Consider the following 20,233-nt stretch of genomic DNA (forward strand, 5'->3'; position numbering starts at 1 on the left):
CAAGTGTGTCCAGCCAAAGAGCTGCGGCTGCAGAGGCTGTTCCTGAGCTGGAGCTGGACTATTGAGAGAGCTGAGCTTCATACTGTAAATATATATGAAAGAGCCGTGGCTGTGGGGATTGTGTTTCTATAACTACTCCTGAAGGGCGGCTGTAGAGGAGCAAATCTTCTGCATATAGCAGAGAGGAAGATAAATATACGGAGATGAGTCAGCTAGCTGTTCAATCTCAGACAGACAGCTCCCACACAAATCAAAGTTGGCTGCACATGTAGTTCCAGTCCTGGGCGCGATCCTGCATCCGTCACATAACACAGCAACACCCATAGAAGTCACAGGTTCGCTACATCAGACGTAAACGGGTAATTGACAAGTCATTACCTCCGCCTCATGCATCTGCCCTCGTTATCCAGCTGGAGCATCTCACTGGTGTCTCCTGCTAATATTTGGTTGGCTCCCTGCCTGGTGCTCCTGACTGCTGAACCTTCTAGCCAGAGCCTCGGAAGCTTTCAAGCGTGAAATGGAACGAAGGGTGAGATACCCCACGCCAGAGTGATGAGGTGTGTTTGTGTGTCTTGTCTCTTTATATTGTTCTGCTGTGCTGCGTGGTGGGTTTGATCTCATGTCTGGCAGGAGATTTGAGGGTCTAAAAGAGAGCAGAGGAGAGGATGGGGACATCGTTTTTTTGAGAGGTTTGGATGATGAAGATCTACAATGCCTAAAATAACTATCCTACAACCTCCAGCCTCAGGTTAAAGGTTTCAGTGTTGGCATGTCCATCGGAAACCCCATGACGGCGTTCATCTTACATCATGGAGTGTGTATATGGTATCACGTGATGTGAGCACTGATGATTGAGCTTGTTTGAGGAACGTTCCAGGACAAGCAGAGCAGAATGCATCAAAGGTTGCCAGCAGAGCCACAGATCATGCACTCCATTCCCGAACGCACATATCTGAGCATCTTTGCTCGTGAACACACGAGCAGCACGTCTGCCAGCTAGATGAATGTATACACTACGTGTGGTCATTTAATCGCAGTTATATTTAGCAGCTACTGATTTTGGGACACATTTGAAAGGTCGATGGAGGCTCTTAATGAGAGTGCAGCCAGCCAGTCTGGCCTTGGTCCTCTCCAGCTCTGCCGCGATCAATCCATGGTAGCTCCTGATGCCTCGTCTTCCCACGTCAGGCCCAACATGCACAAGCTAGCTATCAGTATGTGTGCCTCTTTCCCTGGAGTCACATTTGGAATTAATCGCAGACAAATATTGCATTCTTTTCTCTCTCTCACTCTCTCACTCACTCACTCACACACACACACACACACACACACACACACACACACACACACACACACACACACATAATCACCCTGGGTTACACACAAAATTAAGCCAGTACAAAGTGTAACAAGGGAGATATTTCCATTAAAAAGGGGCATACGCTGTTCAACAAAGCAGGCCTGGGAGTCAAATTAATATACAGATGTTGCAGTATTTATTCACTGAGGTAAGCATTTAATTCCAAACTTCCACGAATAACAGTTCAACTATTAAATGACAGCTTGTGGCTCAGAATAGCTGGTCTCAGTCAGGAAGTATGCCAGGCCTGGTCTGGGGTGCGTTCCTACTGGGCAGGGGTCAAAACTGATCTAGAGTTTCTTTAGGTCACAATACTGGTGAGCCAACATGCAGGATGTAGCTGTTAGCATGTGTGCCTACATGCAGTACACGTTCAATGCTACAAGTGCTTTTTTTTTTTTTTTTAAATATACACAGAAACTTTGAGTCTACATTTCTGGATTTCTTCACAAACAAACTTGAACTTGGACCAGCAAATATATGTGGCAAGAAAAAAGTACAAGAGAAATGATTAAATATGGTTTGAGACATTTAAGGTGTCGTCCTCGTGAATGTAACATCTCAGGAACAGCTTCAGGTCATTTCTCCAAATGTGTCCCAACATCAGCTGGGACACCAGGAGAAGAGAAAAGATCTTGCTGGTCAAGGTTTTTAAGTATTCTTCACATAAACCGTTAACAACATGGCTGCTGGCTTGTTTAAAGTCAGAGAGGGAAGCCATTCCAATAAAATCAATTCAGTTGTTTCAACAAGATTCAAAAATCTGAAATTGTTTGGGACCTGAGTAGTCCTGACTGAACTTTATGTAAAAGAAAAGGCACTGCTCATGTCTCCAGACCCACAACTTATTCGAAGTCTCTTTTATTTTATCACTTTTGCTTCTGGAAGAAACACTGAACATGTACGTTGTGAGCTGCAAAGCCTATTGAGTATCGAGCAGCGAAATATTCCTCCCCAAGCATCGGTGGAGACCAACACTGGGCGGAAAGAGTGACGACCGCTCTTTCATCAGGTAGACGGACACACAACAGGTGAGGAAGGTTATCTGCTCCGTGAGAATGAGTGAATAATTCCATCTTAAACATCAACTACTGCAGCTGCACGTGTTGATGTAGTCGTTTTACTGGAGGGTGCGAGTGCCCAGCGCGTTAACTTTGTGATCTGTTGTATGGGACTTTTTCAACAAGGTCCTTCAGACACAAGGAAAAAAAAAACAACTTAATCTTTCTGGTTGACCAAAGAAGAAAAAGAGAAATAATTAAAAAAAAGATCTCAGAAGGAATAGCATCAGCTCACTTGCTCTCTTATCAGGGGCTGCCAGATGCCAGCCCACAACACCATCCACCATCCCACACATAGCCCGAAGGTGCAACACAACACGCAGTCATCGCAGCGGGGAGGAGGGCGAGCGAAGGAGAGCGAGAGATGCAGTAGCGAGAGTAAGAGGGTAAAAAGAGAGGGAAAGAGAGAGGTTTAGCCTGGGACCATTCGGAAGGAAAAGTGGATCACCATGTGGAGGAGGGTCGATTGGAGCAGAGGGAGGCCAAGAGAAAGTGGATCGGTAGAACGTCAAAGAGCAATCTCTCTTCTTTTTTCCCCCCGCAATGCCTGAGAGGCTACACATGAGAGAAAGGAGAGACAACTTTAGATGAGTTTTGACAGTGTGATCTGTTACTGTGAAAGGGGGGGGGGGGACGTGGTTTATGATGGTTCCCACGGCAGCTTTGAGGCAACAGTAAGGATGATGCAAATCACTTGTGAGTAACAAGCTTCATCCATCACCCTTGTTGCAGCTTCAACGTACAGCACAAGCCCAGCGGCGGAGCCACTCATGCACACATTGTACGCACAAACCTACAGGCTGTCTTGCGCTGTGGGTGGAAGCTTTCAACATTTTCCACGTGAAAGGCAGAAAACCTTTTACCAGAGTGAAACAGACTGTCTGATCATGCCATCTGTGATTAGCTTCTGACAGCCTGCTGTATAGCGAAGTGCTTGACAGCCTCCAAATTCAATTTTGTTTCACTTTTGCATAGTTTAAAGAAAACTAGCCGTGTTGACATTCAGATGTACACACACTTAACCAAGGCACACACAAGACGGCTGGCAGAGGCTCTATGCCTTAACTTCTTTTTCAGGCTGCCAGTGAAAGCAGATTACCAGCAGTAGTATAGTCCTCCCAACACACACCAGGGAGCTTGACGAGTGTGTGAGCAGAAGATCAGGGTTGGAGAGACTGACGGGGACGGGAACATACAAGCATGCAGCCATCATGAAGACACTAAGCCTTGTGTTGAAAACCAGGCAAGAAAAAAAGCTGAATGTGGGTGTTAGTGAGAAATGTCGAATGAAGTAGCAAGAACTCGAACAGGTGGAGCCATTCGCCCAGGTCTGGGAACCGTGGTTAGTCAGAACATGTCGGCAAAGACAAAGTAGTGCTCATCAAGTTCTGAGACTGTTTCACTGATAACAGGCACCAGTCAAGGGTTGAAACGTTAGCAGGATGCTATCTCTGCACTCCTGGGACGGCAGTGCCACCACCCCAGGCAGGCAGCAGACTCACCTGAATACAAGCCTCCGTCTCTCTGACGAGGGCCTGCTCACTATATTGTAATTCTGAAAAATGCAACTACAGGTTTCCGTTTTACGGCCTGTTGACTGCTTCTGATCATTTATTAACCAACGGCAGGTTTTCACTGTTATTCCTAGAAAGTCTGGACACTATTTCTTATCCAGTCTTTTGCTACGCTCAGCATCTGGAGTAATATACCGTTTACATGGCGCCAGACGACAGGCTTTGTTATTTTTGTTGGTGTAAACGAGGGAGTTGGCTTCTCCTGGACATTTATCTCCAACATCCCAGCATCATTTCTCTACACCACTGCACAGCGTACAGAGTAATCTGCCAGTTACCAGGCGCAGGAGGATGTAGTTTTATCCCTTCACTGAATCCACTTCATTTGGCCCTGAATTAGCCTATGCAGGCATCCTGCACAGATTCTATAGGGTGCTTACGTGGTACTGGAGCCAGAAATCGAACAGCACACAGTCGAGGGAGGGCTCGTCGTGGCTGGTGAAACAACCAAACACAAACTTGATGCTATCTCTGTTCGGCAAAGCTGCCGCTGCCTGACTTGTTTCAGTATGTGGTGCAAAAGGTGAAGAAAGTCTGATTGCAGAAAGTGGTGAGGGGGTGTAGCGCCACCTCCTGTCTCAGATTCAGATGCACCCTCGTCAATAAGTCAAGCCTGTTCTTGTTTACTAGGACAACAACAATTGGTTGAGAACTGATTCCGGAAACTTTACCCACATAAACCCCAGTCATCTGCCTCTCCAAAGGAAGAAACAAACAAACACTGAGACCTACTCAGAAATATAAATATCAACCCAAATCTGTTCAGAATGAGAGAAAGCTATCAAAGACAGACGGTGTCAGATATGAGACTGTGTTTATATGAACTCTCACGGAGCAAGATGTGTGTGTTCATGTAGAAGACGCTCCATATGGGGACTGATATATAATTCATACTGCAAGTGTTAAAGAGCTTAAGCCACCTGAATGAGGAACCGGCTGCTTTAAACTAAAGCTGCTCATCTACATTGTGCCTGCGTGTGCATTTATGTGGCTGACGGGGAGAAGCTACCGAGGAGAAACACGCTCAGGATGGGGGCGTATACAAGAGAGAGAATAGGAAGGACAGAAGCAATCAGCAGCTGTCAGCAGGCTTTGTGTCAAACACGTCTGATGTGAGTCTTCCCTGGTGGACGGAAGGCACAGGGATTGAAATTTGTTTTGAAGATGAGCTGCAAGAGATTCAAATCAAATAAAACTTATCTGCTTGTGATTCAGTCAGCCAATATTCCAGCTACAATAATGGGATTAACTTTTGTTTCCTACTCAATACGTGATTTGCTTTCAAAGGCTGATAAGGGTCCCTTTTAATTAGTTTCAGAAATGTTGCTCATAAAAGTGATGATTACAGCAGGCAGTGATTTGGAGATACAGAATGTTCCCTTTGATGTGCGATGCAGCTTACTCTGTACAGCAAACATGGCTGTCACACACACACACACACACACACACACATACAGTGTCAGCTGGCAGTTTAAGTGATGGAAGAACCTTTTCAGCGCATGCTGAGGGCCCAGCAGTCAGGTTCTGCCCGCCTCAGACGGCTCTGGGCTCTGGTGGTTCTGGGAAACAAGAGACTCTCCAGCAGTTTAGCAGGAAGCTGCTTGTTTTTCAAGTCTTCCAGTGGCTTGTGGCAAGAGAGTTGCATCAGTTCCAGGGAAAAACCAGTGAATAGAACTAGTTCATCATGTTCCCTGCATCCTTCAGTTAATGTAATTCAAAAATCGGTTTGGTCCGGTTCCTTAAATCTGCTACCAGCTCTTTTACTGTTGCCTCTCAGCTAGAAAACCACTGCTGCCCATCTGACCAGTTAACAGTCTGATTATACACTGAAGTGACACACAAGTCATCATAGTCAGAAATATTAATTGGATTGAGATGAGTTGCATGATGGAAGTGCGTTGTAGACATGTGACGCCTGTAGGAGCCATTTTTTTAGTCTTTTTTTGAATAAGAACTACAAACATCATCATGATGTTAAAATGACCCCATCGTTGCGTGTAAGATTGTGAACCGAACTGAACTGTCCGTGTTTTTGTTTTGTTTTAAATCATAGGAAGACCAAGATGACGCCTCAACATTTGCATCAATGTGGTGTTTAGTTTTTGGTCCCCGGTCTGAACAACTGCTGGACCAAACAATCAGATCGGGTCTCCTGAAAAATGGAACTCTGTTTCCCAGTGAACCGCAGCTTGGTTCTCCATAGGTGAGAGCACAAGCATATTTGATGTAGGACCTAAAAAACCAAAACTCAATGCATTGTGGGTTGAAAATGGAAGCTGCAGGCAGAGTGAGGAGGGGTGGAGCAGCTCTCCCCGACACAGACAAGAGAGTTAATTACCTCCAAACGTGAGGAGGAACTGATAGGAGAGCTGGGACAGTCAGAGCTAATCAATACGTTCTCCAATCATTCAGAGCCCTTCTGTCTTCTACAGTTCAGGCCAAATAATCAAAACTACCAAAGCAGTAGTTGATGATGGGATTGACAATGATTTTTCTCATAATTTTTACACCATCGAAGAAACCGTCTCCTGTACAAGTGGGTGTGTTTTGTGTACAAATGTTGTTTCTCTGAGCAGAGGAGAGTGAAACTAAAAATCTGATGAATACTGCAACGCCCTCATCCACCCATTCAGACCAAAAAATTCTGCACCTCTGTGTTGATGTCCACTGACTCAACAGACCAATAAAACTGCTGTAACACTCACACAGTCTTGCTTATTCCCATCAGTAGTATAACTGTATTGGTACTTCATAGTAAATGTGCGAGAAAAGCAAGCTGAACTTCGCTGATGTCATGAATGCCTCCCTCCTCTAATCTTCATTCTCCACAACTCTTTTCTCCATTTGCTTCTGTCACTTTTATTTCACGTATCTCATGAAATGTGATTCATTCATTTTCCTCAACACGAGCCCCATTATTGTGTTTTAGAAGCAGCAGAAAGTTGAAAATTCTCTTGTCGGATTTGTGCTGCAGAGTGAACAATGTCCACAGCAACCTGATCGGCTCGGCGGTTACTCAGATGGCAGCACTGACCAGAAACAACCTAGTCAATAGAGTCCATTGATTGAAACATAACAGTCAGGAGCAGTGTGTGTGTGTGTGTGTGTGTGTGTGTGTGTGTGTGTGTGTGTGTGTGTGTGCTATCAAACCTGCTGGGCTGCAGGCTCCTGAGATCCACGTATTGATCCTGGTTGGCTGCCCACTGCTTCCTCAGACAAGGTAAGACTCACAGGAGGCCATCTCTGATGCTTCAAACCTCCTACCTTTACACTCCTCAGGTGAAACTAACGGGTTACACTGCTGTTTCTCCTGTCAGATTTTACTCTTTGAAGGAGTGCTTAAACTCAGCATCAGCTGGAAAGTAAAAATCTGCCCTAGACTTGTTTTTCTACCCCACCGTTTTGATGAAAAGAGAGCTGAGCTAGGAGGCAAAGCTGGATGTCATGTTCATCTATGGTCATGAAATATGGGTCATGACTGAGAGAACGACATCGCGGGCACAAGTAGCTGAAACATGTTTCCTCAAAAGGGGTCTGCTCTCTCTCTCTCTCTCTGCCTCTGAGAAGAAGGTTCAGGCAACTGTGCGAGACAGACTGAGAGTAGGGCCATGTTCGGGTATCTGGTCAGGATTCCAAGTAGACATCTCCCTAGGGGGGCGCTCCAGCTGGGGTTGGGCCCACGACCAGGTGGAGGGACAGCATCTCCCCACTGGTTTAGGAACACCTTGGGATCACCTCGTCAGAATTGGTTGATGTGGTCAGGGGAAGAGAAGTGGGAGGTTTTATGCTGGAGCTGCTACCTCCAAGACTTTGGATAAGTGTTGATGGATGGATGGATGGATGGATGGATGGATGGATGGATCCTGTTCCAGGATTTCTGTTCAAATTTTTTCTCCATTCCTGCCATAAATAACTGCCAGTTCCCCTACTAACATGAATCTAAAATAGGGTTGCACAGAGTTCTCTGATCCTGATCCATCTTGCTCCACATGGCACAAAGTACAAGCCAATCAGAGACAGAACAGGGCCATGGGCCGGTCCTCTGGGTAATCGACCCCCAGTATAGCCCATGTCCAGCTCCTCCTGGGTCTGAACACAAAAAGCTCTTTAGCACCAACGATGTTACTTAACTTGCCCGAATATGGATGAGTGGTTGGAGCAAGTCTGGCCCACACCCACCGGAGTAGCCCGGCCTGTGGGTGGATGCAGCTGAAGACAGTCCAGCCCGTAGGAAGCGTCTGCTGCTGAGCTTCAAGTACCGGGTCTGACAGCTAGCATTGACATTAGCAGCTGCAGCCTAGCCACTGTGGAGGTAGAGTACATACACTGCAGGAGGTTGAATGTTTCAGTTTGGGAACCACTGTCTTAATATTTAATGTCGTTTCCCATAGCAACAGATACAAACCAGATGTTAAAAGGTCAGACGATGCAGCTTCTACCCAGGTAGCTCAGGGTTCGTGTCAGTCAGCGGCGGCCTAGAACGCATTCTCTCCGTCTCCCGACCTTTAGCTCTTCCCAGGGACACTCTCAGACTTACACAGAATATCATGAAAAATCTATATGTCATCAGAACATTATACTCACTCAAGTAATTACTAGGATTTTGGAACCTGGAAACATTTGATCTAGTTTATTTGGAGGTGAAACTGAAGGATAACACTCCCGCCACGATGGTGGTAATAACCCCTCATCTCAGGGAAATGATAGTCCACAGCTACGGCAAGTATGATGATGTGAAATTGAAGGATGTTTTGTAAAATATTTAGGTATTACTCTTTGTGTACTACTTTGCTGCATTTACCACCTGTCGAATGGTCGGAGGGCTCGTGCTTGTTGTCCCGTCTGGTAGACCTGTTTGCCACTCTGAGATGCCGGCAAACATCTCAAATCAGAAGTCCACAGCGACGCACTCTGCTTGAGGAATATCTTTTAATAAGTGACATGAGGAGGAAAAATAAGTGTTGAGATATTCTTTTGAAATTCGAAGGCTGCTCGCTGCCATTTGTACTATTTCTGTACATGAATACATAATGTCACAGTTTGGACTTTGTTTTAACACATTTCAGAACAAATGACTACTGTGCAGCATGTTGCAGCCTAATTAAACCCAATCATCAAAGCACTTTGTGTGCCAGAGTTGCTCTGCATTGTTTGGCAGAACAAAGATTATTTCCTTGAGACCATAAAACCAGCGTGCAAACACACGGAGCATGTCGATTCAATACCCATAGTGCCTTCTTCTACCAGTGGCGATAGTGTCGCCAAGCTCCAGAAAAAAGCCATCAACATGATAGACCAGAACTGCTCCTTGCCCAGGACGTGTCTCCCTTTGTAGCTCCTCGAGGTCCTCCTCCTCTGTTAACAGGATCCATCTCCTGTTCGACCACTAACGGTGGAGGAAGACTGAGTTTTTTTGTCAAGTGCCGTCACAGTGATGCCTGATTTCTGATATTAGGACACTGGACAGGACACTGGACTCCACAAGGCGAGGTCTTCTCCAAAGTTCTGATGAGAGATGAATTGAAGTCTAATCTATAGCGGTTACAGTAATTCACCATCTGACTGACATCAGACTGACACAAGTGATGTGCGACGACATAATTAATAATCAGAGTGTGACTTCAAGCCCCCGGAGGACATGGGAGGAGATATTTGCACAACAGTGAAAACATTATTAGCTCCTTCATGCAAACCTCCATCGATGTTGCCTGGGTAGAGCTTTGTGCTCTGTGGGAGGTTTCTGTTTATATATTAGTTAAGATTATTACTATTTTTGTTTATTTTTTTCCCCATCATGAGCATTGACTGAATATCTTGTGAGTAATCTTACAAACAGAGATGTCCCACTGTTATGCCTCGGTGTGACAGCTGCAGAGCCAGGAAGATGTGCATGCAGGCAACCGTATGATACAGAGACAGGAACGACTACGGAGCAGTTTTGGAAAGTTAAGAGAATTTCAATTTAAAGTGTTGGCACTGGGCGCAAAAAACAGGTGACAGCTGAGGAAAATGATGCCATGTGGGCATGTGCTTCATTAGCATTGGGTAACAAGATATGTAGGTTTTAAAATCAACATTAAGATCATGTGGTTTCAAGGTCAGCACCTAAAGCCCCTCAGGGACTGTGTCCAAGTGTTTCTGCACCCTTTGAGTTGCCCTTCTTTTTCTTCCTCATCTATCAGATCATTTCTTTGAGGATCTACATGGCACGTGGTGATTGTTCTTCAGCAGTACGGAAGAATTTGTTTTCACATTCCAGGAGCCTTTTCAGCACCACACACGCTTCAAACTGCTCAGTCTGCTCCTGTTTCCAGCCACATATTTGTGAAAACACAGCCTGGAGTACAATAGGGGGCCTTACACTGATGAATGCCTCCAAGGCACCAAAATAACGCTGATGTCATGATCCAATGAGACGGAATGTGATGTGCCGGATGTAAAAAGGTCTACGCTCAAACGCTTGACACTTGCTGCAGTAAAAACAGACGATCATGTTGAGGCGACAGGTGAGGAACAGCATGAGAAAAACGCCCGCATAAAAGGAGACAACGGCACTCTTTTTTGGAAAACTTGAGCTCCCCCGCTTTGTGACTTCACTTGCAAGAATCTGCAACTTTCCCTCCACAGTGGCAGCGAGTGAAGACGACACATCAGACAAAAGCACATGGCAGCAGGTGTGGCTTTTTAACAGCATTAGTTCAGCTCCAGCGGTTTTGTCACACCAAATCGGGCGAGGAAAGAAATCCTGCACTCATTTTAGTGCAAATCAATGCTTTTCCTTTCTCAATTGTGAGCAACACAGGAAAGTGTTGGAGGCGGCCTAGTTTGCAATGCTTCATTTGAGCTTGTCGAGCTGATGGGTGCCGATTGAGGAGGAGTTTTATTTGTGGACTCTGATTATCGTGTGATATCACTTAACAAAACATTGAGTTATCCCAAGTGGATATGAAATTAAGCAGTGCAGATAAACACGTACTTGAATGCTTCACTCACCCACTGACATGGCTGCATGAATCCACAACATGAATGAAGTCTCTTGGGCTTTGAGTAAAATATTCACATGAGCATTTTTTGCATGTACTGATACATGATCCACAAATACATCACATGACCAGGTGCAGAGAAGTCAGCTTGAAACGTAAAAATGAAGTTTACGTGACACCGTCCTCATGAGACATTTGTTCATGTCTGAGTTCATTATAGAGACCATTTAGCTTAACTGCTACTATTGGATGCATCTCTACGTAGAAGGCCATGACTCCCAACCGCCGCTCTGCATGTTGCCGCTCAAAAGTGCAATAATCAATGCGTTTCTGCTCCTTTTCTGTTAATTTGCCTCTTTTGAGAGGCCTTTGTGATGTTTGTCTCGGTTGGGCTGGTTGCTGGCGGCCATGTTTTTCTGGAGGTTGTACTATCTGTTACTAAAAGCTGTGATGTAAAGCGCCATCATCATCTTCATGAAGCATTCTAATATTTGTACTGTGCACTGACAAGACGATGTCATAAAGGGAGCTAATTTCATTATGACTATTAACAAGCCGTCTGCTTCAACAGCTCCATCTCCCCGGCGAGTATCCCTGACTCCCTATGGAAATTACCTTCTCCTGCTGGAAGATAAAAACCCAAACACTGGCAGATAACAGAAAAACAAAACAGAACACTGAGCAACTCTTGAAAAAATGCTCTGCTAGAAAGCCCCTTTCTTCGGTGCATATGCTGGGAGCCTCTGGACGTGACTAAATATCTCCTCTGGACATCATCATGCAGAACACGGGGCAGATCTGAACATTTCTCATGGTGCCAGTGAAGTAGAAAGAGCTCCTGAGCCTGATATAGATACCTCAATTGGTTGATCATTGGTGTGTAACAACATAATGGAAATTCTCAAACCTTTAAAGCAGAAAAAGGAAAGGTTGGACAAAAGTCATGCTGGTGCAGCCAATCAAAGACGGAGCGGGTGAATGAAGACATAAATCAAAGTGTAATTGAAAGAGAAAGCTCTGACTTGCTCTGTATATTAACGCCTTGTGCCGGCTGTCACGATATCTCTTAAAAACATTTCATCCATCCATCTTCCTTAGTTTGACAAGTTTATATTTTTATGCAGTTTATCTGGGGAACTGATGAATCTGGTGAATTCGTTTTGACAGCAGATCTAACATCTCCATGGCAACCTGTCAATAGGAGACACTGGGGAGTTAATATTTGGCGGATAAGCTCTGATTGCCTATCTTTTCTTCAATAATTTTATATTATTTCCCATCATTCAGTGGGCAATTTTAGCCTCTCTCGTCAGCTATTATCCAAGGGCGCAGGTGACCCAGGAAACAACAGAGAGCATAGAACCTCTCCAGACCCAACTGTAGTAAGTGTGAGTCATTTCCTGTAAATCAGAAGTTTAATTTACAAAAATAAAGCAACAACAAAAAAAACTGAGATATTTTATGACCAGTTTCTCTGTGAAAGGGGCAGCACTGCTTTGTCTGTGGTGACAGTACTGGAATTCACTCTTGGTAAAGGATAGAGAATGACCTTGGTCAGGGTTAAAGACACCCTGCACACACGTGCAACAGTACGGCGCACAAGAATAACAGGAATGTGAAAATGTCACCCCGTCTTCCCCCTCATTAAAACACTCAGGATTAATGAAAGTGCAAATATTTTTCACCGTAGTCGCAAGGTGCCGTCTACACCGCTGTAAAACTTTTCTTTCTCCTAGCTTCACACTTCCACATCCTCGCGTCTGCTGAGATGAACATCAGAAGGTCGTGTGAACAGAGACGCTTTTCCTTCAGGAATTGTGGAAGCTGATGACAACTATTTGGAAATGATTTTGCAATTCCAGTAAAATTCTGAAACACCAACCTCCAACAACACTTGCGTGATCTCGAGCGATGGCAGGTTGAGCAATTCAAGGCAGGGAGAGACGGCTGCAGCAGAGCCACAGTGGCCTTTCTAGTATCTTGTTCTTATTATTTTTAATCAGATTGCAGATGAACATTTGCTAATCCGGCTGTGCTTGTGAAAACAGCCCTCTGCTGTCAGATTCTGCACATCCAGCAAAAACACCGAAGGAGTCTGTCTTTAGTTTCTGCTGCTCCCATGGATGTTGACCAGATTCTTTCTCCTACTCACCCACAGTTGAACAAGTTAGGTCACCCAGTGGGTGCTAACAAGCCATTCATGGAAGGAGTGAGGTGCTGGACCTGCTTGACTTGTAAAGTGTCACAAGGTAACTTTTGTTGCGATTTGGCGCAATATAAATAAAACTGACTTGACATATTTTTTCCAACTCAGAAGGAAATGTACGTAATCCTGCCCTGCAGGCTGCGCATACCCAGAGGACCCACCCACAGCTCTACTCTGCCTCTGATTGGTTGGTACTTTGGGCGTGAGATGGATCTGGGTCAGAGCCAATCAGAGGGGGAGAAACGTAACAGCAGTTTCGTTTAGGCTGGAGGATTTGGAGCAGATAAAACAGGTTTTTTTCCGCGTGCACCCTGGTGGAGCTGTGCAGCCCCAGTGGGACACGAACCCAAATATTTGTTAAGTTACTCACAGTGAGTGTTTGCATGTATCCAGCTCAGAGCTTCCTTCTCTCTCATCACTCTCAAGTGTGCCAGACCCAAAAAGAAGGGGGGGGGGGGGGTTTGGCTGGAGGTGTCAGTTCATTGTGACTGCTTCCTGCGTCAGATGTTTGAAGTGTTTTGTCCCACACTGAAAGCCAACAGTGACATTATATGGATGACTATGTTAACACAGTTTTTATTGTTCTCGGTGGAAGAGGCTCCCACAGCGACTCCGCCAGCTGACTTTTCTCTCTCTCTGTATCTTTGATCATTATTCTTTCATCTTTTGTGAGCCTAGGACTGGCACTAAATTGCTGCATCGCATGATATATGACATTCCATCTCAGCCGTGTATGAAAAATAAATTAGATTTTCCTACACCATTTCCTGATCAGCCCCCACCTCCTCCACCAGGAGCTCTCCTCTCTTTCATCACACCTGATTCTCTCCTCCTGCCTGCACGCATGTGGCGAGCCAGCTGTGGGACACAAACACTGAGAGTGTGTTCATGACTCAAGCACTCTGGACTTTCTGCATGTTTGACCGCTCAAGCCTAGATCACCCCAAATACAACAACATACGAGTTGTTGTATTTTTCATTTTCTTTCCTCATCCACAGCACGACTGTTTTGGCCGTAGAACACTCAGTCTGACAAGGCAGGTGGGTTTCATAGTTAAGTTCTCTGTAAGAGCAAAAAGGTACTGAACAACAACCTCACTGGCAAGAAGACACCTCTTCTTTGATGGAAATCTGCACCAAATTCTCAAAGATAGAACAACACAATCATGCGCTCGCTGGTTGTTGCTACATCCTGGAGCAGAAAGGATGCATCAAGAAGCGAGTCACGGATCGTCTTTGACTCACAGCACGAATGTCTTTTGTGTTGGTTCGAGTGGCTTTGTGCGCACCCCTTCGAGGTTTATTCAACCCTGATTGATTTGTTGATGACGTGACTTACAGAAGCTATCATTTTTTCTTCTAATATTTTGACCTCACTGATATTCATGACCTAGTTAATGTTTATTGACTGGTTGCTGCTTGGAGAATGATACTTTCAGCCCTGGAGGGTTTTCAGCAGTTCTTCACCATCCATCCATCCATTTTCTGTACTGCCTATCCCAGCTGATGCTAGGGGCGAGGTGGGGTTCACCCCTGACTGGTCACAGGTGTTCACTTTCATTTTTATTATGCAGTGTACAGTTAATTTGTATTTGAATGTGTGGGAATGAAAGACAGAAAGAAGAAGGAACGATAGAAGGAAAGAAAGACAGTATCTGACTGTCACAGAAACAATGCAGTGCTGTGGAAATCACATCACAAGCTACGAAAACAAGCAGGAGACTTTTGATCATCACTGTTCGGCGCTCGCGTTCATATGAAGCTTCCAGACATGCAAAATACATGTTGAGAGTTTTAGGTCAGAGATTCCATCTTCGTGTGACCTCATTACTCTACACCTGCGGTGGGTAACTGGTTCACTTAAAGAGCGGCCCTGTATCTCTCCAGAGTGGAAACAGAGCCACTGCATCCACGCCGATGGAACAGATGAAGGCTGACGCTTTGGCTCCAGAACATACAGCGTGGATGCAAGCATGCATGACGCAGTCGATGCAGAATCAGGAAATGAAGCACATGAGGGTTCATGTGGTTGTGTAAATTCACATCTCAGCAGACCAGACTGCATCCGCTTGGCTGGGCGTGAGGTCCAGAACCTAGACCTGGACCTGGACCATCGCCGGGTTACGATTCTGCCGCCTGATACAGAAATATATCTGCTGCTGTAGCACCAGACAACAGAGCAGCTTCTTTCCTCAGGCTATGAAACTCCTCAGTGCATCCTCCGTGCGCTGGGAGTTACTATTTATTAATCCGTCTATATAATTTCAGTTTCTGAGTATATAGAGACTTAAAAACCTAATCTTGTTATCCAGCCCAAATGATTAGGGATCTTTAGGTGAGGGGCTTACACAACTTGGGCTCCAACTAGGTTCTTAATCATGTTTGTGTGATCTTTTATTTTGCTTTTCATGAGACAAATTTATGTTTCAGGAAGCCCTATCTCATGGTAACATTACCAGTGTTTCCCTTTGCTGATACAAAGTATCACGCAGGGGTGAAAGATAGAGAGAGTTTAAGAAGAAATTCTCCAAATCCACAAATCTGGTGTAAAAGGCTCAAGTTGATCCTCTTCCCCTCGAGATTTCTGCCACTTTTATCATGTTAAGAGCAGTGACGATCCTGCCAAAGCCCAGTTTGGATTGTGAGTTCTTTGATAAGAAAGGTCACACACTTTCACTGGGTGATTTCAGGCTACACTTTTAAAACTTATAGAGTGGAGAGGAAACACTCTTACCTATATACTGTGGTATTGTGCCATATGGTCCCTCGGAAACAACTCAAGGCTGCACATTCACGCTGGAAGAGAAGAGCCTGCAGAGGACAAACAAACAAGAAAACTCTTCATTCTCCCTCCAATTCGCCATCTCCATGCTGGAGAGAAGCAACAATCAGCTGCACATTCAATGCCCGCCACACACCTGACATGTCAACCTGTGTGTTGGGACTCTGCAGTAACAAGGTCACGTGATCCCCAACGGTGTGGGCGCTGCCACATACAGAGTAGTAGTGAGCCTATTAGAAGCTATGGAACATTCAGTGGTATCATTTACTGAATAAACAAAAATCTCCTTAAGGCACAAGCGCATGAAAAATTATTGAAACAGAGCACAGTGGGGTGTTTGTGCTCCCAAGTGTGTTGGCATTGACTGAACACACAATTATTTTTCTATTTACTCTGATTTTTATGGCCATTTGTCCTTGTTTGCCTTAATAAACCCCCAGAGCAGTACTGTTTGTTTGTTTTGAATACATACGTCCACATATGTACACATATATGAAATATGAATGGGGGAAGGTGAGCTGGTGTGCATGTAAATATGATTTTTTGGGGGGGATTCATGTGATGTTTTACATGCAGCGATCCTCTCTCAGAGGAATTAAATATACGGCCCCTCCAACTGATAAATGGGGGGTGAGGAAGTGTTCCTGTGCTCACTGTTAAGGAATCAACGGCTCCGCCTTCCTCCTCCATTCATAGTCAGCATCTCCTCCTCAGTGACAATCCTTGGAGGTGTTTATCTCTGCACTCCCACGCGGGAACAGCACGATCTAGCCTCCCTGTTCCACACCGCCGTTGCTTTTATGCACATTCTCACACTTCTTTTCCCATCATGCCTCTCTCAGGGGGCTCACGACACACCTTATTCTCTGCTCAGACACACTGCCACCCCCACTCACCCCCCCACCCCTGCATCCCTCGTGATCTAGCAGAGATAGTCAGGCTGAAGGCTTGATTTGCACTCTCAACAGTGCTTTGATTTCAGCGAGAGATCTGGCTTATCAACACTTTTCTGTTGACCGGGGGACTCTATAAAAGAACAATCCCAACCTCGTTTTTTGTGTGTTGAGACAGGAAGTACTACGTGTTTACCCCCGAGACTGAAACACAACTCAAACATCCCCTGACCCGACTATTCCAGGCCAACTGATCTGAGATGTAGCGTGATGCAGATCACCTGAGATTTCCTGCCACTGTAATTAACAATCTTTCTGCTCTTTAAAGTAACTTTTGAACACACTTTGCTTTGAGCAATAACCATAAACTCAAGCTAGCACAAGGACTGAGGGGTTTTTAGAGAATGTTCTCTCAGTTTTACGACACAACCCTGCGGGCGCACAGAGGGAGTCCTCGCACGGCCGTCTACTGAACCAAGGAGGTGAAACCACCTTGTTTCATTCTTCACCTTATCAAGCTGCTGGTTTCACAAGGGAACCATCCATCAGGCCTCAGGTTGTTCATTATTTCTGTGACCAATCAGCATCATTTGAGGAGATAGGGGTGTGGTTTCATGACAGAGGAAGCAGTCTCACTTAGGAAAGATGACCAAAATGCGTTTGTTGATCTTATTAGTTGAAATCATCCCATGACTGACAGAAGGCTCATCCAGCCACTGGCCGACTGTTCAAACTGTCGTCAGTGCATAACGATATAGAAACTGCCCCCCCCCCCCCCCCATAGCGCTACACTGTTGAACCAGGACGTTTGTGTGTGCACCATGAAAAAGAAGGATCCTTATCAACTGTCTCTTGTTCCTGTGTTGCTGGAACATTTAATCAAGTAATCACCACTACTATCTGCTGCAACATCAAAGGTCATTTCCCATATTTCTGAGGTCATATTGGCTTTGCAGGAGCTACCTAGCATAGTAGCTACCTAGCTTAGTACCTGCACCGCATCTGTTTCTGTTGGCAGCAACGATGTTCACACAGTATGACATCATGGGCCTGCTGCTAAAACAAGATTAGCTGAAGCTACATTACCGGAGAACTCAAAACCCGGAGGCCCGGTCAACGTTGACTTGTAACACAACACATGCGACATGCTGGAAAGGTTTGTAGCTTCATGGTGCCCCTGAAGTCTATATTTGAAAGATTAAGGTGTTTGATTTGATGTAAAAGAACACTCATACACACATTTGATCTGTTCCACCAAGTGTGAGTCAGCTCCAAGGCTGTCAGGAACACCCTCTGGTAGCTAGTGGGCTTTTCGCTTTCTGGCTCCAACTAAAAACCCTCCGTTTTGCCACCACAGCATGTTTTCACTCCATATTTCAATTCCTTGAACTAACAAAGTAACTAACACATGGTGTCACGCACATTACGCATCATTGAGTCATTAGCTCACACTAACACACACACACACACACACACACACACACACGCCTCTTCCACAGTCCTCCTTGGACATTCCGTGCATGTCAAAGTTGTTAGTGGATAACAGGCAGCAGACAAACGGAGGTCTCAGTGACAAGCTGCTCAGCACTCACGTCATACACGCCAGCTCCTGTAGAGAAGTGTAATCACATTTTCCACAAGGGCGGTTCTAATGCCCCTGAGAAAAGAGTTTATCGAATTCACACACATTGTCATTACGCAGTCCATGCGGTTTCCCCTCCATAACTGCGGCCACTTATCCAGCCAGTGCAGCGCTCCAAGTAGCATTAAGGAAAAGGAAGGACACACACACACACTTGTTCACACGCCACTGCGGATAGCACACGCGAGGTAGCTGGTGCTGATGAATTTAATTTCTTGGTTTTTGACTATAAAGTTGATCGGCCGTCGAATCCTCTGAGCTGTAATCTGTGAAGGTTCACAGTGCACGCTCAGTTTTATGAATGAATTTGTCATGTGATTTAATTAATGCTTTTTACTGAGTCATTTTCAGCTTCCACTATAATCCAAAGTATTTTTTTTTTTTTACACTTTTATTTGTATGATAGCCAACTTGGCAATTACAGATGGCTCTTCACTAAAATGTATGTAAACACAGCGTTGGAAGAAGTACCCTTACTCAGGTAGAAGAAGAAATACTCAGATAATATAGTACTTAAGTAGGTATTTGATATTGAGCTTTCTTAGGTACACTTTATTGATGATGCTTGCGTGTTCCAGTGCTTCAGAGAGTTCAATCCTCTGACCTCTGACGGTGTGTGTGTGTGTGAGTGTGTGTGTGTTTCAGTTGCTTTTATACTCTTGAAGTTGTTCACATTTGTGTGTACACATCTTCGTCAGGTTTTTTTTTTTTTTTTTAATGTTTTCTCTTTTAAGTAACCAGCAACTGATGGTCACAGATAAATGGAGGGGAGTGAAATGTTTCCTGTGGAATGTAGTGATGTCAAAGTACAAAGTCAACTCAAGTAAAGTACAGATACCTCAACACTGTACTTCCCATTACTACCCAACAACATGTTCTTTGACTACTAGCGGAACTACAACTCATGATGTGTACACACACACACACACACACACACACACACACACACACACACACACACACACACACACACACACACCGTTTGAGCAAACTGGCCATCTGGACTTGGCCTGCCGAGCCCAGTACTGCATGTTCCGAGCTCCTCGTCCTCCCTCCAGGTGCTTTGACAAACAGTTCCTTCCACTGACTGAATACAAAATAAGAGCGTCTGGATATAAAAGTGAAATGCAGTGTCAAATTGACAAGAACTAAACAGGAGACCAGAACATTTGACAAAAACATCCCTGAGGCAGACACGGCCTAATGCCACTAATGGATTCAATCATTTGGCAGGACAGTAGCAACTGTGAGGACCACAGGACTCGTAGCACCGGTGCACAGCAGTGCGTCGTCACAGTCAGGGTACTTTGTTCTTGTGCCCTCAAAGAACTCCCGGACTTTTCCTGGGGGACGATGTTCACCCAGAGACCCAGTGGTTCTGATCTGTGTACTACACGCCAACGACAGCAGCTTTATCTCTAAAGAGTCTTTCTGAAAAGAGTTTGGTGCTGAAGGGTCAAAGGTCACTATGACTGACTGGCAGACTTCACTAAACCAAAGAAACAGCAAGCTGCAGTCATCAGACTCTTCATCCGTGCCTGAAAGAAGCAGAACCGTGGTTGAAGCTCGGTGTTACCTGCCGTGTTACAGCTAATAAAAGACACACAAGCCTGCGCAAACCAGACTAGGAAGCTGAGAAGCCTTCAAAATTTACGTCCTCATAGTCGACAGCTCCCGTGTCCAGGATTGTTGTGACACTGAACTCTTTTCAGTTAAAACACAAAGTTCATGA

At 45.1% G+C, this 20,233-nt stretch overlaps 1 protein-coding gene across 4 annotated transcripts in view; it reads right to left on the minus strand.

Moving 5' to 3' along the window:
• The window catches only part of LOC147246869 (leucine-rich repeat and fibronectin type-III domain-containing protein 2), a 114,664-nt gene that overhangs the window by 18,594 nt on the left and 75,837 nt on the right, over positions 1–20,233 (minus strand). For 3 of the 4 annotated variants that reach the window (XM_086182497.1, XM_086182498.1, XM_086182500.1), the window contains exon 4: positions 15,919–15,995. The exons of the other annotated variant lie outside the window; for it this stretch is intronic. The gene's annotated coding sequence lies outside the window, so the exon portion shown is untranslated. The remainder of the gene's footprint in view (positions 1–15,918; positions 15,996–20,233) is intronic. 4 annotated transcript variants of the gene reach the window in all.

This window comes from Aulostomus chinensis, chromosome 17 (genome assembly GCF_037954235.1).
Source record: "Aulostomus chinensis isolate RoL2024-O1b breed Wild chromosome 17, RoL_Achi_v1.0, whole genome shotgun sequence".
In the NCBI taxonomy this organism is placed as follows: Eukaryota; Metazoa; Chordata; class Actinopteri; order Syngnathiformes; family Aulostomidae; genus Aulostomus; species Aulostomus chinensis.